At 35.4% G+C, this 27,552-nt stretch overlaps 1 long non-coding RNA gene across 1 annotated transcript; it reads right to left on the bottom strand.

The window, feature by feature from the left end:
- Window positions 1–270: 270 nt before the first annotated feature.
- On the bottom strand, window positions 271–26,164 carry LOC134841931 (uncharacterized). Its single transcript, XR_010162475.1, has 3 exons — window positions 25,382–26,164; window positions 1,351–1,500; window positions 271–504 (listed from the first exon to the last, which is right to left on the bottom strand). It is a non-coding gene; the product is annotated as an uncharacterized LOC134841931 (long non-coding RNA).
- Between the last annotated feature and the right edge of the window lie 1,388 nt (window positions 26,165–27,552).

Genomic DNA, 27,552 nt, shown 5'->3' with positions numbered 1-27,552 from the left:
GAGGACGAAAAACCAAAAATGTCAAAACGGTTTTTCAGGAAAATTTGGCAATAAAATCTGAAGACGTAAAAACAGACGTCTTCAGATTTACACTTAAACAGACGTCTCCATTTACACTTGAAAATCTCTAATTGTTTCGGAGCGTTTACTCCATCTTCTGATTACGGTCAAGAACTCAACTACTGGCCAATATCTTTTCTTCGGAAACCATGATGTGGCATTGTGACTCAGCTGATTTCTTAATTTTGTTTACAGGGAAAATCTCGGAATAACCTGTTAACTTTTGTTCTAATTATGATGATCAAGCAATGTTTTATCATTACCATTGCTTAAAGGGAATTCGAATGAATTTGCTGTTATTTATAGTTTTACTATAGGTGTATCCATAATAGTCTGGCAAATAAACTGCTTGTTTCTCCCTTCCAAGAAGAGCCCCTGATTCTCCATAAGTTCCCACAGTCATGATTAGTACATCGGCCATAGATAGTAGCGCCATGTCTATCGCTAAAGCACAATTTAAAAATAAATTAAAATAGTTTAAAAGATCTGCTCCTTTTTAATCTTATCTTACCCTTGATCCGCGCAAAAAAAAAACGAAAAGAAAGAGCGATAGTAGAATTGTAGGTTTTGTGGTATAAATGATGGCGTGTTACGGAGCCGAACACCGGATAGCTGAAAATAAAATTCATTCCCTTATAGCTTAAAAACAAAATGTTCCCTGAGAGCAGAAGTTTTTTTTTGTTCCCTAATAGCCGAAATTTTTTTGTGTTGAGGTTTTCTCCCATAATAGCTCCATCCGTCAAGTAACTTATAGACCCTAAAAATACTTAAAAATCTACAACGAGGTGATGGGGCTGCTTTGAAACAATCGACAACATGGTCGTTTTTTTTATTATTAAATCCAGGGGTGGATCTAGGATTTTCTCGAGGTGGGGTGGATTTTCAAAAAAATGTCGAAATTTTGACGACCTTTTTTTTAGGTGGACCAAATCGACTTTCCGAGCTCTATTAAAGCACTAAAAAGACGCTGTTTTGGCTAAATTTTCTGCGCTGTAGGCAAATTTTCAAAAAAATGTCAAAAGGCAGCTTTAGAAAAAATAAAGGGTCGTTCAGGCGACCACGACGGACGACTACGAGGAATCCGAGACATGGTCCCAAAAAGTTATTAGCTAGTCGAGGAATATAGTAAAAAAATATATAACTAAAAATAGCCGAGAACGCCGGAACATACCAATTTTCGGTCGAGAAAATCGAAGCATAAATTGATCACATAATCGGGGTCAATACAATTGGGTGCTAAATAAGATCAACTGAGTGACCCCGACACATACTACTTTAAATTTGGCTCACCTGCAAATTTCAAGGGGTCCTTTATAAGGATGCTTCGTTCTTGACTGGCAAAAATAATGTTGAGTCCATCGAATTCTATTCTCTGGAGTGAGTCTCGAAAAAATTGAGCACATCTTTGTTCGTATGACCCAAGACAAATATAGTTGAAGTCTGAAAGAACAAACGGGAGTGTTCGTTTAGCCATCGCAAGGGGTTTTTGTAACCACGTTTTAAATCTTGATTCAAAACCAAAAACGCTCGTGAAATGAATTTAGTCAACCTACATAAAAGGTCGTCAAATTTTTCAAATTTTTTAAACAATCCACCTCGAGAAAAACTTAGATCCACCCCGGCTTGAAATGGTTTCGGTTAGAAAGGTTTAAAAACTTTTTTTCACTGACAATTCTTCATGCCAATGAATACTATTTTGTAGAAAGAGCGCACCGAGTAGCACAATTTTTTGTTGATAACATTCAATAAACACTCAAAACTTTTTTTTGGTCTACTTGTCCAAAAACTTGCCTGCGAACTAAAAAAGTTCTTTGGATTGATTTGATAGAACTTGGAAAATTTAATTCGGTCGACTTAATATAAGGTCGAATTTTTCAAAATTACAGGGTGTTCCAAAACCTATGAGACTTTTGAAAAGGCTTTCATTTCTAACTGAATTGACGTGGACTAATGCAAATTTAACACGTTATAAACGAGATGTGGAAATTTTATACAAAGTGAAAATTAATCATTTCAAGAGATGTTGAAAATATTTCCCGTCATTTTCTTGACATTTGATATTTTGCTTGTGAATTGAGGCTGTAGCAGCTTAATTCTAATCCTATGTGATCCCACGACAGAAACTTTCAACGCTTGTGATCAGTTCCACAGTGGTCCTAGGGTTTTTGCGATTAATTGCAGCACAATGATAACCCCAGAACCAGTAGTCCAGAGGATTAACGTCTGTGCTTTGAGCGGGCCTAGAAATTTGGGACGACTGATAATGCGGTCACCAAAAACAGTCTGTAGAAACTGTAATACTGGAGGGGTTGTATGGCACTGTTGCGCCGTCTTGTTGTCTCCAAAGCCTCCTAACCAAAGTCTCCTAATATCTCGCCGGTGTTCCACAAGGGAGCATACTTGGTTCCTGAGCATATTGAGATAAACAACTTGGTTGACCGTTAATGGTCTTCCATTCTCATCTCTGAACCAGAAAGGGCCTATGCTTTTGCCTTGAAGAAGGCCAATCTAGAACATTATTTTGCTTTTGCCCTGATCTCGAAATTCTTTGTAGCCTGTCTTTAAATCGTTGCCATTCTCGTTGCAATTGGGTCAAACTGAACTTGCTTCTTTGTCTTCCCCAAATGGCATTTGTTTCAAGAAGTTTTCACTTGACAGCGATTGCTGAAAAACCTTTGCAAACTGGAGGTTAATAAATTTGCGCTGTTCATCGCTGAATTTCATTTCTTTGATAAATTGAAGGAGATTGAAAAGACTGGCGTGCACACTTCAATGAAGCAAGATTGAAAAATAAGAAAATGGGGTAAAACCTTTTTTGTTTCTCCAAACTGTTATTTGTTCCCTGATTCTCGAAATTCCACATCTCATCTATCACCCTGCAAAAAATCTGACTCATGCGTCATTTACGTCGAAAATAACGGCCATTTCAAAAGTCTCATAGGTTTTGGAACACCCTGTAAATTGTCACCCTTTTGGGATTCGTTTTATGTTATCAATTATTGCTCACAATCTTTGAAAATGGTTCTAAAGTGCTATTTACTAAACAATCATGTTCCATCACTAATTTTTATTACTCTTTTTTGTAGGTTCTACCTTTTCAAAGTCAGGCAGCTTTCAGATAGCAAAGAAAAAAGTGATCTGCAGACTAATAGTTTTAACAGAGTTTGATGGGTGACATTTACGCAACTCAGAGACTGATGAAACTCAGTAAAATGTGAAAAGTATATAAAATAAGTGTATAGATAAGTTTCATTGCTGATATACAAAACTTATCAAAAAATTTTGTAAATCAAGGGCTGGTGAAATAACCGATAATGATTAGGCTTTTGCGGTAGGATCGGCCATTGGTTGAAAATGCAGAGAATAAAGAAAAAACGTTATACTTCTGTATCTTAAGCCAATATACAGACAGGTGATAAAAGTAGTGATGTCCATTATCGCTCTTTTCATGGGTCCGAGAAACTCGTCTTCATCTGTCGGCTCTGCCAACAACGCCACATCGAAAAGGCCAGGTAGTCCCAAGATCTCACTTCTGTCACGCAAAAAAAACGGCCTTTTCTTGCGAAGACCTCTTCCCTGGATCGGATTCAGCGTATTTAATCAGTGAGTCGTCTCTTGATACATTTCTTGATGAAGTGGGTAATCAGCTGGAGTGGTACTCTCGGAGGTACAACTCTAGTCCTTCTGGCCTGCCTTCTGACTTTTTCTAGTCGACTAAACTCGATAAGTGAACGGGAGCGGGTTGGGTTGTTTGGTGCCGTCTCGACGATTGTGGCCGTTTGCGTGTCCCCACTTTGTTTTTTTTTTGAAAATTTTGTCCACGAGATTGGTTCTGACAGCCGTAATGTCTAGGAGTGCATAATTTTTTAAGAATGAGCTTCTGACTGATTGGTCAACTGAGTTTAAGTAAACAATGATTGGACATTTACTTTGAGACTTGAAAACACTTTGGGAAATTGAAATTAGAATACTCGCATCCGAATGATTGGATTCCGGATTTCTTGACCGGTTTTGTTCTCCGATTAATAATCTCCTCTGATTGGGTAAAGTTTTTTATCAAGTTTCTTTGTCCCTCTAGCGTCAAAAGTCAAAACAGTAATCTGGAATTTGATTGACTGGACTTTCCTGTCAAAGTATTTAGTTCCCCTAACGGCAAAGGACGTGAAATAATGCTCGGCTCTGATTGGCTGAAACTTCGGGTGGCAACTGGAGCGCCCTCTTGCGGCGTATGCCGTTGTTTTTCTGTGAACTCGAGCGTGTCTATCGAGCCGCTCTCTTCAGGTTTTAGACTGGCTTTAGAGCTCGAGTCTAATTCGTCAAGTTTATATGTGAGAGTAGGATCAAGCTCCTGTGACGCAACGCTTAGGTAATTGCTGAAATTTCTAGCCGAAATGAAATTTTCAATAGTTTTAATTACAACTTTTGCATCGCAAATGGAACTAAGGGAAGGGGCGCCGAAAGAAGGGTTTCGTGAAAGGAATTGTCTGTTTCTGAAGTATCTCCGGGTAGGTAATTGATATCAACATCGAACGCAATAGCCGGTCTGCCCTTCGGGTTAGCCGGAACTGATACCGTTTATTACCTTTTTGTTCTTTTAGGGCAGAAATGATAGCCTTAAAATCCGTAAGGATGTCAGATTTGATTCCAATCAGTACCGTTTGGAAATATTCACACGCCCAGACTACACAAGCAGTTCTAATTTGTTAGTACTATATTTCAACTCCTCTGAGTTGAGAAAACGAGAAGCAAAAGAAATGGGTACCCACGAAGCTGGTTCGGTTTCCTGCTCTAGACATGCCCCTAGACCGCTGTGGCCAGCGTTACACTTGACCCGGATTTTTTTTTGCTTGTTCGTAGTGGTAGAGATTCTTGATCTCTGTGATGAAGTCCAGGATCTTCTTAAACGAGACGTCTTGATTCGTGTTCCAAAATTCTTTTTTCAAGTTACAGAGTTCCAAGAATCTTTGAACTCGCTTTTATTAATATGCAGACCTGGTGTATGAGTTTTTGAAAAGGATTCAATGTGACCATGAACTGCTTCAACGTCTATGGGATAGTTAGATTCTTGTTAGCATCTATTACTGAGAGTTTTGGAGAGTATCGAAACCTGACGACCCCAGTTTTTTCACGACAAATTCGCTTTTAGAGAGCTTTAGGGCGAATATTTCTTCATCCGGATGAGAAAAATCTTTTGAACAATTTCGAGTAACAAATTGTACCCGGAAAACTCTGCAGTGTACAGTCCATGGCTTTTTAGAATTCGGACAGCATTTCCGTTATGCCACATAAACCAGTGATTGAGCGATATGTGCCCGTTTTTTACCCGACTATGATGCTGAATTTAGAATGACTGCTTGTCTTGGCTGAGTGACTGCGTTCTTTAATTCTAAAGAAGTAAACAACACGGTACCGGGGACGTCATTCGCAATGATCTGTGGGACTGAATCGATAGTTTCCGGTATGTTTGGCATCTGGTACGTGTTCTTCCAGATTTGGGGGTTTATTGGTTGAGCGTCCACTGTTGCTTTGATTGAGCCTCCTTCTTCGTCGTTATTACGATTAGTTTGATAAAATGGTCGGTTGTGCCTTTTCCGAACTAACAATTTTTTTTGTTCTTCTGATACTCTCCTGGATATGCAATGGGGGTTTTCCGGCCCTTAATCTGCCGTAGGCTGAATGGGTTTAAGAAGTTAGTGTGTACTTGATACGATTTAGACCTTCCCAATCTAGTGAAAAACTTTGGAAATTTATTTTAAAAGTGGTCTTTGACCAGTTCGGAGGATAAGTTTTTCGCCACAATCTGCATTCTAGTTATGGTCGGCGGGCTCCGTTAGATCATTTCCTCTCTGATTGACTTTGACAAGTCCAAACCCAGAAAATAGCTAGTTTTTTTTCAAACAGCTTAAAAACAGCATTTTGATTTTTCTAACATCCCGAAGATATGGGGATGGTTAGGCTACAGAAAACGTTGGTTGAGTTTTTGCTGTAGTCGACATAGATGAGCTTCCGTTAGCTTCTGTGGGCTACTGAGTTTAGCCACTGGCTTTTGCCGCAACAGGGGACTCGCTGTTTGTTTAATTAAAAACGACACCGGGCTACCGCAACAACTGTGGCCCAAAATGATTTTGCGCCTGAGCACATCACTACATTTAAAGTGCGCAGGTTATCTCGGTTCAACTTAAACAACTCTTGGCTGCATATCTTGATCGTAGGACGTTTTCTGTGCTGTTGATCTTTTAGAAAACCGTATTCTGGTACGCCGTCTACATCTTGATCAGCTACGATGCTAGTCAATTACGATTTTCTTATAAGATGGCTTTCGAGATTTCGGGCTAGGCAAACCTTACCATGGTCCACTAAAAAGCTTTGCCACAAAAGAAGAACGACTTATCTTGAGGTTGGTTCTTCCTTTCCGCTCCTCGTGTGGGAGGAACCTTGACCCATACATCTACGTGATTGAACGGGGAAAGTTATATCTTGTTTGAGTTTTGGAAAAATGAAATTAGACGTTCTTTTTTTGTGTGGCCAAATTTTCTCAATAAGCCAAATAAGAGGTTAAATTGCCCGACCCAGCTGTTTCAACTGAACGGCGGAGGTTTTCCACAGAAAGCGGGAAGTCCGTGCTGTCATCATTAACAGGAACTCCTGGCTGCACCATGACAATTACCAAGCTCGGAGAGTGACAAAACTTAAAAAAGCGATTGGTTAAGTAAATAAATAAGTTTAAATGCTGCTATACAAATATTTATGGAAAACGTTTGGATACCAATTGATAGTGAATTTACCGTTAAGTTTAAGCTTTTGAAGTAGGATCGGCCATAGGATGAAAATGCATAGAACTAACACAAAGCTTTATAGGTCTGCATCGTAAGCCGAAATACAGACAAGACAGATCACAAAAGTTATCACTGTGATAAATCGCTTAGCTCGACTGGTGGTTGACCTTAGTACCACTGCATTGACGGCAAAATAGATTGCAGCGTATGTGAATATAAATGACATACGCGACATGACAAATGGATCTATGGAGACCTAGAAAAAAGTCATGAGAGGATTTTTATAAGGCTAGAAATTGCACGAAGCTATCCGGCCGAAGATTTACCGCGCGACAAACAAACGGCAGACTGAAAATACTCTCAGAGAAAGGCAAACCATCTCATTTGGTGCAACCAACAAATCTCGAAAAGACCTTACAAACCTAAACTAGTTTAGATTTGAATTTTAGACACAAACTTTAAGTTTGAAACTCTCAATATCTCAGACAACGAAGTTCAAAACAAAAATTTTGCAAAAAATAAACGTGCAGAGAAAGATGCAGTATTGATGGAATGAAGGTGTTTTTCTAAGCAACGTTATTTAGGTAAAACTTTTCCAAAAAAATTTTTACTCGAAATTACTTCCTCGTGTATTTCTTGCTTCCTTCGAAACAATCACTTGCTCGGTTTAGTCTATATTATTTAGCGTGAATACAAAAAAAATGTTTTTAACCGCAGTTTATTAGGTTGATCTACTGATAATGATTAAACATTATCCTCTTGGTCCAAAGTTGTGGGCAGATATACCATTATCATCTTAGGTTCTCGCCCCCGTGGATGTACAACCTCATACACAGACTTGTAGCGTCGCAGGTGACCTGCCAGGCTACCAAAATAGTGACTGACAGCCGCAGTTTATTGGATTTCGGACACGGTACTTTTAGGGTATGCTTATTTGCGCAAGTTTTTGGATACTCTACAAGATTGCTCTGTTTTTCTGTGTTTTGCTAAGTTTGATCTTATCTGACTTCTTTTTGGCAACTGGAACGTTTTTTCCTCCTCTCTTCAGTCTTTGTTGTTGCCCCTAAGCATGTTTTGTAATTCCTCTTGTTTTTGTTCGGAAAAGAACTCTTTGTTACATTTTGAGCAAAAAAATGCATTCTGGTTGTTTGTGCATTCTTTTTGTTATGCATCTCCAAACCAATGACTGTTTTGCTGATTTCTTTCATCTGGGTTTCTTTCATTGCGTGTTAGTTAGGTGAGTTGCACCTGAAAATTTCAAGACAACAGAAGATCAAATTGTTAGTTCCCTTTTCCTGTTTCCAGTTTGGCAAAATTTTCCATTCTGCTTATGAATGTTTTTTATTCCATAGGTTTCTGTCACTTGCAATGGCGTGGATTTTTTTCCAATGTATGCCTGCTTCTTGTAGAATCTTATGTCAGTAGCTTTAGGCCTTTTTTCTTCTTGGCGATATATTTTGAGTGATTTGCTACTTTTCTGTTGTTATTATTTTTTCTAGCTAAAATAAGCCTGATTCTTTGCAATACTTTTTTTTGTATCTTTCATCTGATGCGTTCTTTCTTACATCTTGCATATACGGATTCTTCCGTTGTAGTTTCTTTAGGTGGCGTTCTTCTTTTTGTTAGCCCCAATGTGAAGCGGTAATAGCGCTAGCATACAAGGTCCTGAATGGCGTATCGAAAAGAATGCCACTCTCTACTCAAGCTCGTACAACTTTGATTTCGTGTACCTCCACTAGGCTGATTTTTTCCATAGTTTTGGTTTTCGCTTCATGCAGTGTTCTCCTTCCCGTTTTTATCGGTTCTTTACTCCTTGTTTGTCCACAAACCAGCATCCAATCATGTGGATACTACACCAGGCATCTCAGCCAAAATGAAATTTTCAACCGAGAGATTTCCCCTCCGTCATTTACCCACGCATCTTGAGAGTTACTAGTGAGAGATAAAGTTTTGAAATTGACTTTAGCTTCGCTTTTTTTAGTTCCCACCATTGAAAATGTGCAGGAACTTTGTATTCGGGTGTGTTTTGATTTTTTTTTTTCGTTTTTTTTTCTTTTGGTTTCCACACAAAATCAGGTACCACAAAGCTGTGAAGTTGAAGTTGTGATTCGAACACGGACGGCTTAAATTTTTTTAAATTTTTTGCCTAACTTCGTGGCAATAAAGTGATAATAACTTGTTAAACTGGTCACTTAGGCTTAAAACACTTGAAATTTCTAAATTGCAACTAATTTTGAAAGCTATATTTGGCACTTCCCTGGCAACAAAAACAACTGTTGTCGGTTATGCCTAATTTACTAATTCTTACGCATGTGTTTAGTTTTGTCATCACACCGCGAACAAACAACTACCTAACTTTGAAGAACTTGATAATTTGAAGAACTTTTATTTGTTGTTTTTATGAATAAGGTCGGAACTTTCTGTGTTACTTGCACAGCAACCGGCTATCTTTGTTTTTTTTTGGCTTTTTAAGAGTGAGTAATTTTGCTCCAGGACTTAGTCTCCAATTTGTACCTTTTTTTGCAGCTTATTTCTGCTTTCTTTCTGCTTTCTTTTAAGAGAAGGAGGTCATTTTTCTCTTAACCCATCGTTCTTGGTTCCTCCCATTGCAATCTATCCCTCTTCCTTATATGGCGTCGATTTACTAGGTCGCACTCAGTTTTGGTCATTATCCAGAGCGTACAGTTTTTGCACCTACATTTGCTGTATTTTCTGTATTTTCTTCTTCTATAATTTTTTTTAAGAAGTGAGTTATGACCTATTGGTTATACTGATAGAATAATTTCAGATAGGGTACACCGTCTGCTCGTCATGCTATCTTATTTCGGCCGGATAGATTCGTGCAACTTCTTAGTCTAATATCAATCTTAATCTTACTCTTATATCTCCTAGTCTCAATAGATCTAGTGTATACTGGTTTTCGCAAATTAGTTCATGGAGTTTATCCAGAAGGAGGACAGCTGTATTCAAAGATTTATTCAAATTGTTCTGGTGCTGAAACTACAAGTAGTTTCAGCACTTACAAATAAGTGTCAATGTTAGAGATGGAATATGATTGGCTAGTTAAAAATATTTTATAAAGATAGTTTTATCAATAATATAATTGGTTTATAAATACTAGTTCAGAACTGGTTCCACCCATCCGGACTTACAGAGTTTTTAGTTTTTATTGTTTATTGTAGTGAAGGACGGGTGATGTGGTTTTCTTTAGAAGTTGAGCAGTGACTTCTTGCAGAGAGGAGAGATGTAGTTGTTTGTGTTAGACGGAGGAAGATTCGTTCGTGTTTCAAGAAGGGTCTCGCTGATCGTGGTAGTCTTGGTTGATTGTGTCAAGACTTCTGATGGATGCAATGATGTATCGATGTCGTTAAGTTTAGAGTGAGACTACGTGCAGGGTGAAGTTTGACTTTTCCGTGTGAAGTGCCAAGTGACTAGGATCGGTACGTGTAGTCAACATCGAGATGGCCAGTGGCCTGGTTCAATGATTTTCCTTTGCTAAGATGCTGAGACCATAGTTAAAATCCTTTGAGTGTAGTGACTTTTGGCAGCAAGTCGATTAGATTTGCCATTGCAGAGATGGAATGTAGTTGGGTTGTCATCTCCTTTGCTGCTCGTTCTTTGGGCTCTAAGAAATCTTTACATACTGCATTTATGTTTTACTTAAAAAATTACTTCTAGTTAGTTATGTTTTAGGTATGATTTATTATTAATTGTTATCGCAAAAGCGTTTTATTTTAGTTTGGTATTTTTTAAAGAGTAGCTCACACTAGAGCAACTCTCAGCAAAAAATACAACGTGGGTCTCAAAGCGTGGTTGTAGCTTGGTGGGTTAGGCCGGGTATAGAGCATGCTCAGGACGTCCCTCTGGTTGATGAGGCCAGGAGTGGGCTATACTTTTATGGTCTCACTGTGCAGAGTCTCTTTATTTGTTCAACCTTTTGTTACATTTTTATTACTTTTTTTCTCTTTTTTGTTTTAGTTGTATCCTAGGTTTGGGTTTGTCTTACGAGTTTATCGTTGTGTTTTATTTTGTTTTAGTAAATCTTGAAATTGGTTTTCATAAGAATAATTTATCCAGTTTTAAACTGGCCTTAATCTGGGTTGGTACTGTGAGGTTTTCTTTCTTTGTCATGCTGTTAGTTTGTGGTTTTGTGACGATGGTAAGCTGCGTTGGTTAGTTCAGTTTACTATGTAATTCCTTCCAACTGGGTAAAAGGAAAGTTTGAAACGTGTGAAAACAAATTAGAGTCTTTATCAGTGAAAGTTAGAACTTAAAATTCATTATTTAAACAATTCTTCGTGGGCGAGTTTTGCGATTGTGGAAAGAGTGTGTGATTTATGGGCGAGTGAATGATTCAAATTGATCGAGGACGCGTCGTGTAAGAAAATTAGTACTCTTTAACTTATTTGCACTTTTTATGAATTTACTACATAGAAATATTAATTTTACTGCTATGGAGGTTTCAATTTATGAAAATACTGCTATCTTGAGGTAAGTTTACTATTTTAGAGGATCAAAATTATGAATTTACTGCTGTAGAAAGGTAAATTTTTTTGCTTTAATTAAATACTGCAATTGTTGAAATGAATTAAAATTTTCATAGAAAAGAGTTTATAATTTTTTAATTATTTTATTTGTTTTAGATGATTGAGTGATGAAATCCAAAAGAGAAAAGTGAGAAATATATAAAGAATGGTTATTTGTGTTTGAATTTTGTTAGTAACAAATTCTTAATTAGGTTACTAAAGGTCACCGTCGGCAAAAAATTTAATTGGGAAAACAGTGTGAATTGTGTCTGATGATGTTAGGAATTTAGCAAGCAAGAGGATGACGTAGTTAGTTTGAATGAGAGGCCAAAGAAACTCGAGTGCTCTGATTATCTTGTGCTCTTCACTACCTAGCTTGAATTCATGCAGTGGATTTTGATATAGGTTATAAAACTTATAGTTATTTTTAGTGTTATGAATATATTCAAGAATTAGGACTTCAACGGGCTGTACATATTCGTGGAGAAAATTAGTGGGCGGGATTCTACGACGTTAAACATTTGGTTAGTGCGCAGAATATATAAATTTGTCTTATGAGGTCGTATTATCGGATGATGCCTTGCATATTAGTGTCTTTTATACAGTAGGTGAAAATTAAGAAGAAGGGTGAAGTATATTAAGAGTTAACAAAATGAAATCGGTATTGTCGGTATCGTGATGGTGTATTAGTTGTGTAGTGGTGTGGGATAAATTTATAATAAGTGTATGTGTGAGTTTGTTTAGTGCGTAACATTATTTGGTATGAGCAGTGTAAGTAATGTTTTTTTTTGGTTTGAGGCAATTGAAAGGTAGTGAGAAGTGATTAAATTTATTTAAATGAGAATCGTAGAATTTGATGTCGCAAAGTGCTGAGGCAATAAAAATATCATTTTTTTTTCATGCAGTTAATGACAAACACATATTGTGATTTTATAAAAATTTTCTCAGTTAGTTGGGGAATAAAGTGATAATAACATGTTAAACAGGTCACTTAGGTTTAAAAAGCTTGAATTTTCTAAATTGCAACTTATTTTGAAAGCTATATTTGGCACTCCCCTGGCAACAAAAACAACTGTTGTCGGTAATGCCTAATTTTCTAAATCTTAGTTTCATGTGTTTAGTTTTGTCATCACACCACGAACAAAAAGCTACCTAACTTTGATGAACTTAATAATTTGAAGAACTTTTATTTGTTGTTTTTATGAATAAGGTCGGAGTTTTTTGTGCTACTTGCACAACAACCGGCTATCCTTGTTTTTTTTTGGCTTTTTAAGAGTGAGTAATTTTGCTCCAGGACTTAGTCTCCAATTTGTACCTTTTTTTGCAGCTAATTTCTGCTTTCTTTCTGCTTTCTTTTAAGAGAAGGAGGTCATTTTTCTCTTAACCCGTCGTTCTTTGTTCCTCCCATTGCAATCTATCCCTCTTCCTTATATGGCGTCGATTTACTTGGTCGCACTCAGTTTTGGTCATTATCCAGAGCGTACAGTTTTTGCACCTACATTTGCTGTCGGGCAGCAATAACGCGTGCCAGTATTCTGACTCACATTGCCAAGAAACATACACCTCTGTATTCATTTGCGTCCTTCCTATTTCCATTTATTCTTTGGAAGAGGTTTTATCTGGCCTCTTTTCGAAGTGTATGGTACGTCCCATTTGTCCCCGCGTGTTATGTGAACCAGCTTTGATCTTTTCTGCTAAGATTTCTATATTTTCTTCTTCTATAATTTTTTTTAAGAAGTGAGTTATGACCTATTGGTTATACTGATAGAATAATTTCAGATAGGGTACACCGTCTGCTCGTCATGCTATCTTATTTAGGCCGGATTGATTCGTGCAACTTCTTAGTCTAATATCAATCTTAATCTTACTCTTATATCTCCTAGTCTCAATAGATCTAGTGTATACTGGTTTTCGCAAATTAGTTCATGGAGTTTATCCAGAAGGAGGACAGCTGTATTCAAAGATTTATTCAAATTGTTCTGGTGCTGAAACTACAAGTAGTTTCAGCACTTGCAAATAAGTGTCAATTTTAGAGATGGAATATGATTGGCTAGTTAAAAATATTTTATAGTGATAGTTTTATCAATAATATAATTGGTTTATAAATACTAGCTCAGAACTGGTTCTACCCATCCGGACTTACAGAGTTTTTAGTTTTTATTTTTTATTGTAGTGAAGGACGGGTGATGTGGTTTTCTTTAGAAGTTGAGCAGTGACTTCTTGCAGAGAGGAGAGATGTAGTTGTTTGTGTTAGACGGAGGAAGATTCGTTCGTGTTTCAAGAAGGGTCTCGCTGATCGTGGTAGTCTTGGTTGATTGTGTCAAGACTTCTGATGGATGCAATGATGTATCGATGTCGTTAAGTTTAGAGTGAGACTACGTGCAGGGTGAAGTTTGACTTTTCCGTGTGAAGTGCCAAGCGACTAGGATCGGTACGTGTAGTCAACATCGAGATGGCCAGTGGCCTGGTTCAATGATTTTCCTTTGCTAAGATGTTGAGTTCTTAGTTAAAATCCTTTGAGGGTAGTGACTTTTGGCAGCAAGTCGATTAGATTTGCCATTGCAGAGATGGAATGTAGTTGGGTTGTCATCTCCTTTGCTGCTCGTTCTTTGGGCTCTAAGAAATCTTTACATTCTGCATTTATGTTTTACTTAAAAAATTACTTCTAGTTAGTTATGTTTTAGGTATGATTTATTATTAATTGTTATCGCAAAAGCGTTTTATTTTAGTTTGGTATTTTTTAAAGAGTCGCTCACACTAGAGCAACTCTCAGCGAAAAATTCAACGTGGGTCTCCAAGCGTGGTTGTAGCTTGGTGGGTTAGGCCGGGTATAGAGCATGCTCAGGACGTCCCTCTGGTTGATGAGGCCAGGAGTGGGCTATACTTTTATGGTCTCACTGTGCAGAGTCTCTTTATTTGTTCAACCTTTTGTTATATTTTTATTACTTTTTTTCTCTTTTTTGTTTTGGTTGTATCCTAGTCTCAAAAATAGAATATTTTGGTTTGGGTTTGTCTTATGAGTTTATCGTTGTGTTTTATTTTGTTTTAGTAAATCTTGAAATTGGTTTTCATAAGAATAATTTATCCAGTTTTAAACTGGCCTTAATCTGGGTTGGTACTGTGAGGTTTTCTTTCTTTGTCATGCTGTTAGTTTGTGGTTTTGTGACGATGGTAAGCTGCGTTGGTTAGTTCAGTTTACTATGTAATTCCTTCCAACTGTGTAAAAGGAAAGTTTGAAACGTGTGAAAACAAATTAGAGTCTTTATCAGTGAAAGTTAGAACTTAAAATTCATTATTTAAACAATTCTTCGTGGGCGAGCTTTGCGATTGTGGAAAAAGTGTGTGATTTATGGGCGAGTGAATGATTCAAATTGATCAAAGACGCGTCGTGTAAGAAAATTAATACTCTTTAACTTATTTGCACTTTTTTATGAATTTACTACATAGAAATATTAATTTTACTGCTATGGAGGTTTCAGTTTATGAAATTACTGCTGTCTTGAGGTAAGTTTACTATTTTAGAGGATCAAAATTATGAATTTACTGCTGTAGAAAGGTAATTTTTTTTGCTTTAAATAAATACTGCAATTGTTGAAATGAATTAAAAATTTCATAGAAAAGTGTTTATAATTTTTAAATTATTTTATTTGTTTTAGATGATTGAGTGATGAAATCCAAAAGAGAAAAGTGAAAAATATATAAAGAATGGTTATTTGTGTTTGAATTTTGTTAGTAACCAATTCTTAATTAAGTTACTAAAGGCCGTCGTCGGCAAAAAATTTAATTGGGAAAACAGTGTGAATAGAGTCTGATGATGTTAGGAGTTTAGCAAGCAAAAGGATGACGTAGTTAGTTTGAATGAGAGGCCAAAGAAGCTCGAGTGCTCTGATTATCTTGTGCTCTTCACTACCTAGCGTGAATTCATGCAGTGGATTTTGATATAGGTTATAAAGCTTATAGTTATACTTAGTGTTATGAATATATTCAAGGATTTGGACTTCAACGGGCTGTACATATTCGTGGGGGAAATTTAGTGGGCGGGATTCTACGACGTTAAAACATTTGGTTAGTGCGCAGAATATATAAATTTGTCTTATGAGGTCGTATTATCGGATGATGCCTTGCATATTAGTAATCTTTTATACAGTAGGTGAAAATTAAGAAGAAGGGTGAAGTATATTTAGAGTTAACAAAATGAAATCGGTGTTGTCAGTATCGTGATGGCGTATTAGTTGTGTAGTGCTGTGGGATAAATTTATTATAAGTGTATGTGTGAGTTTGTTTAGTGCGTAACATTATTTGGTATGAGCAGTGTAAGTAATGTTTTTTCGGTTTGAGGCAATTGAAAGGTAGTAAGAAGTGATTAAATTTATTTAAATGAGAATCGTAGACTTTGATGTCGCAAAGTGCTGAGGCAATAAAAATATCTTTTTGTATTCATGCATTTAATGACAAATACATATTGTGATTTTATAAAAAAATTTTCAGTTAGTTGGGGATTAGTATTTTCGTCGTCTTCTAAAAATATATCTTCCATATAACGTGCAATAGCGTGATCATAATGGTTAATTGAGAATCAGTTTGCTTTCTGTGCAATAAACCTAATTAATATTTGCCTTAGTCCTATGGTTGTTGAATTGTTTTTCATGAAGTGCTGTGCTTAGGTGGTGTAGTCGAGTTTGACACAATTCATTATCTTCTGGGTTAGTATATAATGGAAGTGATAATGGGTTAGTGAAATGGTTATCTGATGTCCATGAAAGTGCGGGAAACAGGGTATATTCGTCAACGTATGTTCATTGGTCGTGGTTAGTGGTCTGATAGTAGGTTTATTGTGGAAAGTATGGTTTGCACATTTGTAAAAATTCATGAGTGTTTTTGTGGAGTGGGTGAACGGAAAACATTCGAGGAGGTCGGGGGTTGGCAAGCAATGGGGTATTGGGATGCTTTCAATTAAATAATCGGTGGGCTCGGGTTTCTGCAATTGTGCATGCTGGTTTGGAGGAATTGGAGGAGAGAGTGGATTGCGATAAGTGATGAATTGTTAAAGTGTTAGGGTTTTGAAGCTGTTGTTGTAAGGTCAAGAAATTATCAAGCTCGTTTTCTAGTTCTTCATTAACGGGGCTAGGGGGGTCGGGTTGATCGCCGGTCCTTAAGCAGAGGATTGGTGTTGCGTCGGTATAGGGGGAAGGGGCTGGGGAAGGTTCGTCGGGAGTTGGGTGTGGAGTGGACGGTAGGGGTTGCGAAAAAGTGGACGGGCTGGGCTCGGAATTCTGGAACTCATCTGGAGTTTCAACATCGGAATTGTTAATTTGTGAGACGGTATGAAAAATTGTGTGTGTGGAATTATCATCAGGGTCCATGCATGGTGAATTATTAGTGTTTGATGATATGGGAGAGGGAGTGAGATCAGATATTGATAAGTTAGGAGAGTGACGTTGGAGATTGAAAGGTAAGAAAGGGAACGGTTGAGGGATCCAATCTGGCGGCTCATCGTGGGCTAAAAAGATGGTTGTTCTGAGAACGGAAATTAGTGTTTTATGGTTCTGTGAGTTGTTTGTATGTGTCTTCTATATTCGGTTAATGGGCTACTATATGAGTAACTGGGCTTTGTGGGTAGCTATGACTTGTAGAGATTTGCTCTGTTTCTGTTGTATTTCTATACTTTCGTCGAACTAAAGATAGCAGATGGTTATTATGTAAATTGTATAATTGTGTTCCAGTAAGTGCTCTATTTCTGTTGTCTTGTGGAGTATCGTATGCATTTGGTGTGGTTGATAGTTTTTTGTTGTATTCGTTTATTTGAGCGTCAAAAAGAATTTTATTAATTGAGGTTGAAAATATACCAAAAAAACCCTGCGAATAATTTGCGTGCTACACTTGCTTGTTTGTTGACTTGTGTGTGTTTTGCGCAAGAATTATAGATTCCTTTCAATAGTCAGAAGAGAAATCCAAAAAAAATTAAACAGCGTATAAGATAGTCAATCCCTCTAAGATGTAATAGGGCCATCCTAGAAAGGCGAGAAGTTTGTTTTTTAAGTTTACAAAACTGAAAATATTAAGAGGTGAAATATCTTGAGAACGATTTTTTTCACCGTTTAAATAGATATGATCTTTTATATTTTTAAACCATCCACTGTAGTCTTGTGCATTTATGTCTGAAAATTCTGCGGTTTCTGCAAGTTTTCCTAAATTTCTATCTATGGATTATCTTTGTTTTGTAATCAATTGTGTAAGGAGTTCTTGAAACTGTTGTGTGCGAAGACGATGTTTTATATCGGATCTGGAGTAGACCTATTGATTTTAATTTTATATTTGGGTTTTCAGCAATAGCTCTGATATTTTCTGGCAAAAAAAAATTCTTTAATGGTGGCATAAGTGTAGGATATGGCGTGAAAAGATAGAATTTATCTTCATCTGGATTTAGCTGTACAACATTAGGCTTTTTTAGATGCACATGGGACGACTGTATCCCAAAAATTTGTTCAAGTAGAAAGTATGTCAACAAAATGAACTTCATTTTTGTAGAAAATAGAGATTCTTTTGTAACATCTTTTATGTTCAAAAACATATAATGGTGATACTTTTCGCGAACATGTTTAATACCATTATATATTTTCTTCGTATTTTATAAAACTTGAACTGTTGCCTGATAATAAATATCCTCCTTAAGGTATTTTTAATACTGCAAGTGCAAGTGATTGAAAAGTTTGGGTTCGTTCAAGTTCACATAAGTGATGAAGCGTTTTTAATTCTGATAGCGACATTTCTTGAAAAATTCTACTTATTGTGTAACCAATTTCATGTCTAAGTGGAGGTTATAGTGAATTGCACTCAAAATAAGTATTGTTCATGATTGATAGTGTTTGTAAACGTGTACTGCCTTTGTCTTGTTAGCGAAGTTTTCGACCAGGATTTCCTGTGTTTTTCAGAAATGCTACTGGGATGGATTAGTTTTCTTCATTTTTATTGTGATACGTTGCATATGGGTTAGTTACTAATTTTCCTGTTTTCACGTCGACTTTTTTTTCTTTTCGACAAAAGTTTCTGAAAAATGTGTTTTCATAAAGTGGAGTTTTATATTTGCAAGCGAGTTCTGTTTTGGGGTAAATTTCAAAATGTGTCAAATTATTTTATATTCCACCAATATTTTTATAACGATTTCTGTTTTGTCGAATTTTATCGGTGTTTACTTTATTATATAGGAATGATTCAATAAAGTATTTTTGTTTGTTGAAATTTTATCATTATTTTTTGAATTCTCGCAACTTGAAATGTGGTACATGTGTCTTCGGGGAGCCAAACAATAGTTGCTTGTGTTCGTGTTGCTGGATCGCAAAAACCTCAGTAATTTTTGCAAGGCAAGCGTATTCCTTTATAAATTATGGTGTCTTCTTTTAAATCTCGTGTTAGTTGTACTTCATCTAATTGGATTTTCCAATCAAAAAACATGATTTCTTGATATCCTTTGTTTTTTGTGTCTGCTTGACATTAAGAAGGTGTGTTTATTCCAATGAGTGCTTTCCAATTTTTATCATGGAGATCATAAGTTAATTCTCCATATACGCCGTGGAACGGATATTTATCGTCTAGTTTTATGTGACCTTGGTATCTTTCAAGTTCTGCTTGATGTGCAGAGTTTGGAAAAACTTGAAAATTTACCAATTTTCGCTTTGTGCCTTTATTTGCAGTTAACTTTAATCGTTGAAAATCATTTTCTACACTTTTCAGGATTATGATGTAAAAGTTCTTCAATATTGCTTTGATAGAAAGAATCGTGATCGAGCCTAATTTTGTTTCCATTTGAAACTTGGGAACAAAGTACGTTTTTCTCTGAAAAATTTGCTGTGAATTTATATCAGGTTAAGGTTGTAGCTCGGGTTTTTGAATAAAGTGTCGCTTCTATATTCGCTGTTTCTATTTCTTTTGGTAAGGGTTCGCATTGAGTTTCTTGGTTTATGGCGTATTTATGTAAAAATTTTTGTTCATTTTCTTCACAATCATAGTGTGTGACTAGTAAATCTTGTGGTCCTGTTTAAGGGGAAGGGTTTTTATAAGATGTTGGTTCTGAAAAAATAAGAAGAGAGAAAGCTTGGAGAAAAAAGATTTTTAAAAGATACATGTGTAGGATAGACAAGTGTAGGATAGATACATGTGTAGAATATGGGTTATAGATCCAAGTGTCTTTTTTGCATTTCTATCGTATTTATAGATAATTTCTGTTGTGATTAATGGGGGAGGTAATGATTGAGCTGTTATATTTGGCCGAGCTAGGGGAGAGGGTGATGTACTAATTTATTTAATTTTTTTTGCTGTTTCAAACTTAAGTGTTAAATTGTCTTGTGTAACGATTTGTATGTTGTGTACTTTGTGAATATAGTGTCTGTATTGTAATCTGTTGAGTGCCCAATTATGTAGTCTGTTGCTATCAAAATGTTGACCAAAAAAGGGAGGGGGTACTACGAATGTATTCTAGTCTAATCGTCGGGGTATATTATTGGTTAAATGTTCTCTATATCTATCGTCTAAATTTATAGGGAAATTTAGAGGAAATGTTGTTGTTGGAGTTTGACTTATTGTTAAAGGGGCCGAAAATAGTGATAAGGTTTCTGGTAATGTATCCGATGAGATATCTTTAGGGTCGTTTACAAAGTTTTGTTCACCTTGAGTGAAAGTTTGTGTCATTCATTGTTTCATCGAATTGAAGTTGGGGGTTAAAGAAATTTTCACGAACTTTTTTGGATGTGGGGGTTGATTCTAAGTAATCCGATAGTATTTTCGGAGCTTTTGTTGTGAAATAGTTTGTAATGGTGGAGGGGTACTTTGAATTGTAATATTGGAAAGGTCCAAAGGATTTGGGGTTGGTTATGATAGTATATTCAAATGAACTCTGGGAGTTGTAAAATTTCTATAACGTCTTGGATGTATGATTTTTCTATCTATTGTAGATGTTTGGTTTTGGTTTTGACGTATGTTGTATGTTGATTGTATGTTGGTTCGTATTGTTTTTCGCTTAGAGGTGCGTGGCGAACTACGTGTTTTAAAGGTTCTGGTAGCAATGGGTGTCTTTCTTCAAATGTATATGGGTTTTCTTGAAGTGAAATATGCGTTGATGATTGGGGTTGATTTGTCTGACTAGACGTTGGTGTTGTTGGATATTCCTGGGATGTCGTAGTCGGTGGGGAATGTTGTGTTCGTTGTTGATTAGCAATTTTGAAAAGTTATTCAATTTTTACTTTTGAAGAAAATATTATGTTGATCATAATAATCTTCTATGAAAACGATTAAAAGTGTTGTTGCTAGTGCCAAAGTTTTTATTGCTTTTTTATACATTTGCATACTGTCAAAATTAGGGAGAAAAAATTAGAGAATTGTCACTAAAAAAGAAAGATGTCTTTCTAGTTAAATAAATGTCTTAACAATTAGATTGTTGTTGAAATATCGTACCTGAGGAAGTGGTCAAGAATTTGTGCGAAGTTGAGATAGGCTATTTGTAGTGAGTGAAAAATTACGAAAAAACTGCAAAAAATTACGAGGAGAAGGAGAAATATTTCAAAGGTGTCTATAATAATAAATATACTAATTTGAAAAAAGATTAATAGTAGTGAAAAAAGTTTTGAGATTTTTATGTTGAGGAGACGAACTGAGCGAGAAAAAAGCATTTGAGACATCATTTGTCCTTGCCGAATTATTTTTTATTTTTCGAGGCCAAATTTGTGTGTGGTTTGATTGTTTTATGATTTTTGACAAGTGGGTAGGACATAGTCAATTTTTGGTGGGGGGAAGTCTGGGATCTAAGAATGAGCTTTCTAGTTTTGTTTGTATTTGCTGGATGATAGGGGGTATTCAGAAGTTATTTGTTCTTTAGGCTAAATGATCATGTCTTATTTTTACTTGAGGCTTGATTTAGTATTTTTCTTGTCTAGAAAACTAGAGTGTAAGTTGGGACAATATTGTTGATCTTTGTACCATTGGTAGGGGAGGGTTGTAATATTCAGATTTTGTTTATTTCGGTTGTCAAATATGAGCTTGTTGCCTATTTTTGAACTAGAGGTCTTTGAATTATAGTTTCAAATATGTTTGAAGTCCGCAGAAAGTCGGCTAAAGAAGTGGTGTCAGAATGGGGTGATGTTTAGATAGTTTCTCATTGGCTAAAGTTGAACTAATTGTTCAAGAGTGTCAGCATGAATTTTATCAAAGAGAAAAAAAGTTTATTAAATCTTTGAAAATTTAAAATTATTTAAATGGAAAGAGGTTTTTGAAACTGAACTTTCTTAATTTTTTAGATTGTGGAACTTTGTAATTTTTTTGTGGTTGACTTCTAAGTCGTGATGATTGTCGATGTTGAGATTATTCTTTTGATTCTTGTGATAAAATTTTTTCTTCTAGTTTTTGATTTTTTCTTTGTCTTTGAGGTATTTGTTTATTGCTTATTTCTTGAGATTTTACTCGGGTCTTTTCAGTTTCTTTATTTTTTGGTTCTAATAATTGTGCTGAACAATTTAAATCATGTGTTTGTTGGTGATTTTCGTCTGAGTTGTCGTGGACAACCTTGAGTCTTGTAATGGAGTAAAACTGTGTTATTTCGCGAAGAGCGTTTTCTTTTGGGTAATATGGTAAAAGATTGTTTCTGTGTTGAATTATTTCCTTTTTATTTAAATCATTAAGTTTTTATGTTACATCAGTAGGTTTGTCAATAGTTTGAAATGGTCCTTTTTGGATTTGTTGTAATTTTTTGTATATTCCATTTTGTGTTACAAAATTTGGTTTTAAGAAATACGTTTCAAATTTTAGGTTTGTAGCTGGTGTTAATCGTGATTTAATTTGTGATTGAACATTCTGTCTTTGTAATAGTTCTTTGGTTTTTTTTTAAATAAATTTCATTGTGTTTTCTATCTTTAATTAAAATCAATTCGGTATTTGTCAAAATATTGTCTGCCTGTGTTCTGTGAGCGCTCGGAATCTCAATTTGGTCTACTTAAAAAAAGGTCAACAAATTTTCAAAGTTTTTTTGAACATCCGCCCCCTCAACAAAAAATCTATATCCGCCCCTCTTTGTTTCATTGCCTTCTTAGAATTTTAAAGTTTCTCACAAAACTGATTTTTAATGGTGGGGGAAAGTGGAAAAGAGCCAGGGCTTCGCCTTAATGCGAACAGTTTTGTCAAGTTTTTAAATTGTCAATGATTGATTTTTCTTTAACAGAAATTTTTATTTAACCTTCATTTTAATGGTTAATGGTTTCAATTCAACTTGGGTTGATTAAAGAGTTGTTTTTATTGGGCACCTATGCTATGCACTGGAAGAAACTGGAAACTTTGCGCGCGTTAATTATCTCATTTAAATTGGCAAAGTAGCAATTTTTAATACCCATTTTTTAACAATCATTTCGTGTGCTTCTTTGAAAGTCATATGAAAAGTCAGTCGTTTGTTTTTCGTTCAAAAGGTTTCTTTTTTTTTCTTCTCCACTTTCTTGGCAAGGCAAAATGCGTTTTAGCTGGAAGCAGAAAATTTAGTTCTCAACAATTTTTTTTATTATGTTGGCATTTTGACAACTATTTTGCTATTTGTCCATCAATCCAATTTTGTAAAATAAGGTAAACTACTTACCAGATACAATTTAGTTTGAATGTTTAATCGTTAAGTTAGTTTTTCATAGAAATTATAAAATCACTCCTATAAAGGGTTTACTTAAATGGCAATAGCAATAAGAACTCTACGTAAAACGGCAAAACCAATAAGAAACCTTGCTCAACTAAAAAACTCACTGCTGAATACATACAGGGTTACACTTCTAAAAATCTAGTTCTCAGTCAGCTTTATTATTCAGTACCAATATTGTTGGCATTTGAGAAAATTCGCTAAACACATCAGACAGAATTAATAGTTCTTTGGACCACTTTTTTCAAAGTTCAATTTCTCTAAACAAAATATTTTCTATGCAACCCAGAGTAAGATACTATACTAGCATATACTTTTTCAAATGAAATAAAACCAAATTGACGCGTTTTGTTCGAACATATTTTCCAAATTACGAAATCTGCAAATTCAAAGGACATACTAAAAAGTGGCTTACTTCAAATTAACCATGACAAACCTTTTCTTTTTAAAGCAATGGGTTTAATTTCTTGCTTGAAAAACTAAAAGACAGAAACTCCTATCCTGTTTTTAAAAACAACTGAACAAACACTTGAAAAGATTAAATAATAAAAATTTTTGATAACATTTTTTGATCGATAACAATTTTTTGCAAGATTAAGATTACAGCTATTTAGTTTATCTTTTCAACGCAGTCCTTACCATCTTGAGATCACTTAACTCATTAAAGGCTTAAGCTACTATTATCAGCTCAATGTTGAGTCGGATAAAAAACTTTTGGTTTGTTCATTATTGTACACTAGATAATGTGTGATTTGTTCACTTTTGGTTTGTTCATTATTTTACACTAGAACACTACCCGCAATGACAGAAATGGATTAGGATCAATTTTAGTACGAAAAAAGTACGTTGATTAAATTTAGATCGATTTTAGTCTGAAAAAGTGCTAAGATTAGATTTTAAAAATGAATATTGATTTTGATCGATTTAAAATTAATTTAAATTGATCTTAAATCCGAGCCAAAAAATTGATCCTAATCGATTTTAAATCAATTTCAATGCATTTTTTCTAGTCTGAGTTTGTTTTTACTTTTAAAGGGATTAGAACGGATATAAATCGATTTAAATCGATTTTTTTTATTCGAGATTTATCAGTTTCGAATTTTTATTGCATTTATTCATTGCCTATCACTTTTCATTTCACATCCATATCGTATTGTAGCATAAAACAGACCAAAAAAATACCAAAATATTGATAAAATTCTATGAGTTTTGATACTTTTCTTGATTCGTTTTATATGTTTTGCCCAAAATCTGATTTATCTTCATAATGTTCTATGATTTATTTGCATATTAATTAAATCAAATTTCAATTCATTCTGACCCTTTTCTTGTTTTTTACATAGGATTTTGCAAAATCTGATTTACAATAGTTTTCTATAATTTCATTGTCTATTTTCGAGTTTAAAATCTGATTTATGTGGATCATTTTATTGAATTCTTTAACATCTGGCACGAGTGTTTGTTTTAAAAAATCGAGAATAAAAAATTTCAACTATTTTGTTAAAGGGTATGATTTTTTCGCCGTGTTAGCAAAAAAAAATTGATTTTTGTGAGTCTGAAAATCCATCGAAATCGATTTAATTCGATTTTTTAGACACTCAAATTGATCCAAAGTTTTGAAGAAAGATCGATTTAAATCGATTTAAAATGGATTTAAGTGAGATTCGGATGGATTTTAGTTGGTCGGAAAATCCATCAAAATCGATTTAAATCGATTTTTTACACACTTAAATCGATTTAAAAATTTCAAAAAGATCGATTTAAATAAGTTCGTAAAATGTACATTGTTAATCGATTTGGATCGATTTAAAATCGACTTAAAATCAATTTAAATCGATCTGAAAACATTTTTGTCAGTGCGGGTAGATATTGTACACTAGACCTTTTTTAAATCAATTCTGAGTTTGTCTCTCTCTTTGGCTTTTATAATCCAAGAACATGAAGAGTATTTGAACAACGCTTGATCGCTTTTTAAAGAGAATTATCAGATTTTTTTTGAAATTAAACCGTTTGAGCAACTTTCGTTTATTAATGCGGAATTTTATTTTCATTGTTTCATCAATCCAGCTCTGCTCGCCTTTTTTCTGACAAATTTTTGCACCAGTTTTTATTTGAAATTCAATGGGGCGAGACTTAAATGAATGGATTTTTTCTCACTTTTTAAGCAGTTCATCACATTTGTCTACAAAAAACAGTTTCGTTGATTTAGCCCCGATACGAGAGATCATTCAAACTTTCTTGAATTGTTGAAAGCAAGGAGCAAGGACAATTGTCCCATGATTGAAAATTAGCACCGGAAAAATAAAAATGCTAAAAAAGTAGCCACGAAAAGAAATTCGCTTTCTAATCTGTTATTTTACCTGGTACGTGATGGATGCATTTCTGAAGGCTTGCTGTACGTAGTCCGTCTTATCGTAAATATTGACGCTATTTTGTGCAATCATGATTTTGTGATAGTAGTTGCCCATTCTCATGTGCACAAACACCATCGGACAGCCAGTGTTCTATTCGAAATGATACAAATGAGGATCATGAATATATCACCAAATCTGTTTATTTGAATACCCATTTTGGAATTCAAAGCCTCCTTACCCAAGAGTTTCCTATTTCACGATATTTTTGCTGAAATTTTTTTATTTCTTTTGAAAAGTTTCTGTGGCTCCCATATAATCCTTATTATTGAGGAGCGAAATTCAAAAAACGCTTTTTGACTAACTCTTGCCACCGCGTTGTCCTAAATATTTGCGCCGATAATTTAGATTAAAATGAGTATATTTCATATTTTCAGGCGTTATTATCTAAAACAAAACTTGATCGAGCAAAACAAAATCCACATGTTCAAAGTTTTTTTTGAGGATCCGCAATTTGTTCTCAAAAATGGAAATTCTAGATGCTCCTGCCGGAATTACCGCTGGTAGGGTGCAGTATGGACCCCTCCAAATTTGTACCCTATTTTCAAATACCGCCAAAAGTTTCTGTTAAAGGAGAGAAAAGTGAAGTTTCACTACCCCGGTCCAGGTCCCAGACTTCCGCGTCGCGACACATTTGTGGCACGACCAGCGCGACCAAACTCAGATTTTTCCAGGCCGAGGAGAATGCGCGAAAAAGAAAAAATCTCTCGCGGCTTTGGCGATCAATATGGAGACGGCGCGACTCAAAGATTGCGACCAGCCAGGCCAGCGCGATCCAAAATTGCCATTTCCAGACTTGAGCGATCGAGGTGGAGACGGCGCGATTTTTGCGACCAAGGTGTGTCGGATGAACTATTGAGACGGCCCATTCTGCAGGGATTAGCAAACGCAAACAATCCTGAAGTTTTTTAAAAGCGCCTTCAATGCAGACACCATCTACTTCAAACGCAGAGTGCGCGATTTTTTTTGCAAAACAGGGTCATTTGAAAATCAAAATGGCTTTTCCAAAAAAGTTGATTCATTTTTTCGAAATAGATCCTGTCAAAAAATCATAAATTTGCCACTGTTAACCGTTTTCTTGTTTCTTAATTAGTGTTCATTTGACCTTTGTGTTCAGAGGTAAAAAAGATTCAAATTGAGCCATATTATACTTTATCTTTTGCAGTACAGACGGCGCTCTTCTTTAGTGTGTCGTACACTAGTTTAGCCTCAGACCAGACTGAATCCTTAAATTGCAACTGCTGCTTGAACACGTTGTGGTAGTCTGAAACAATCTCAAATTAAACTTTGCTAGCTATGTACAGGTGCTAGGGATTTTAGCAGACCGGTTTTTCACAGACTAAACTTTTATCAGACTCAGAACAATTAGCAAGTCAGAACGCTAACTTCAAACGAGGTATTTGCGGTTAGCGACCGCTTGCTCACGAGTGTTATAGTGCGCGTAAATCTTTGTTTCGCTGCTAAAGTAGACTATTCTGTTTTTGAGGTTGATAGTTTGCTCAAAAATTGTGAGATAATTGTCTTAAACAGCGTGACCCAGGAGTGAGACCCAGGAGTGTGCGTCTTTTTATGTCTATGAACCAATTATGCGTCAGTTGCATGACAGTTGTAAAACTTCTGATCCAGTTGTAAAGCTCATTTTTCAGTTTTTATGCTAAAAAATTGGTTTGCTAAACGATCGGTTCACCTATGCACAGTATCCAGACAAAATGCAGTAAAACCCGGTCTAGTCAAACCTGCACCGAGCGCCCATGGATTCTGATTGATTATAATGGATTCCCGAGACAAAAACAATCTATTATATTTCATTTCAGATGTAAAATTCAGACCGCGAAATCGCATTATATTGCCATTAAAGTAAATTCTTTTTGAAAAAAAATCCATCACTATCCATTAAAATTGGTTATAATCCATTGTTTTTGGCGCTGAAATCGATTATTTTTGCAGAGATAATCCACTATAATCGATTATTCTCAAAAGTAAAAACCAATTATAATCCATTATAATCGATTAAAATCCATTTTATTTTTAGAATTAAATTGAAATATTTTGCAGAAAATTTAAGATTTCAACTATAAGGGGGGGGGGGGGGGGCGATTGGCGGTTGCGGGAAAACTGGG

Source organism: Symsagittifera roscoffensis, chromosome 1, assembly GCF_963678635.1.
Source record: "Symsagittifera roscoffensis chromosome 1, txSymRosc1.1, whole genome shotgun sequence".
Classification (NCBI taxonomy): Eukaryota; Metazoa; Xenacoelomorpha; order Acoela; family Convolutidae; genus Symsagittifera; species Symsagittifera roscoffensis.
Note: the sequence above shows the minus strand (reverse complement) of the source record. Positions and strands in the feature narration are given on the sequence as shown.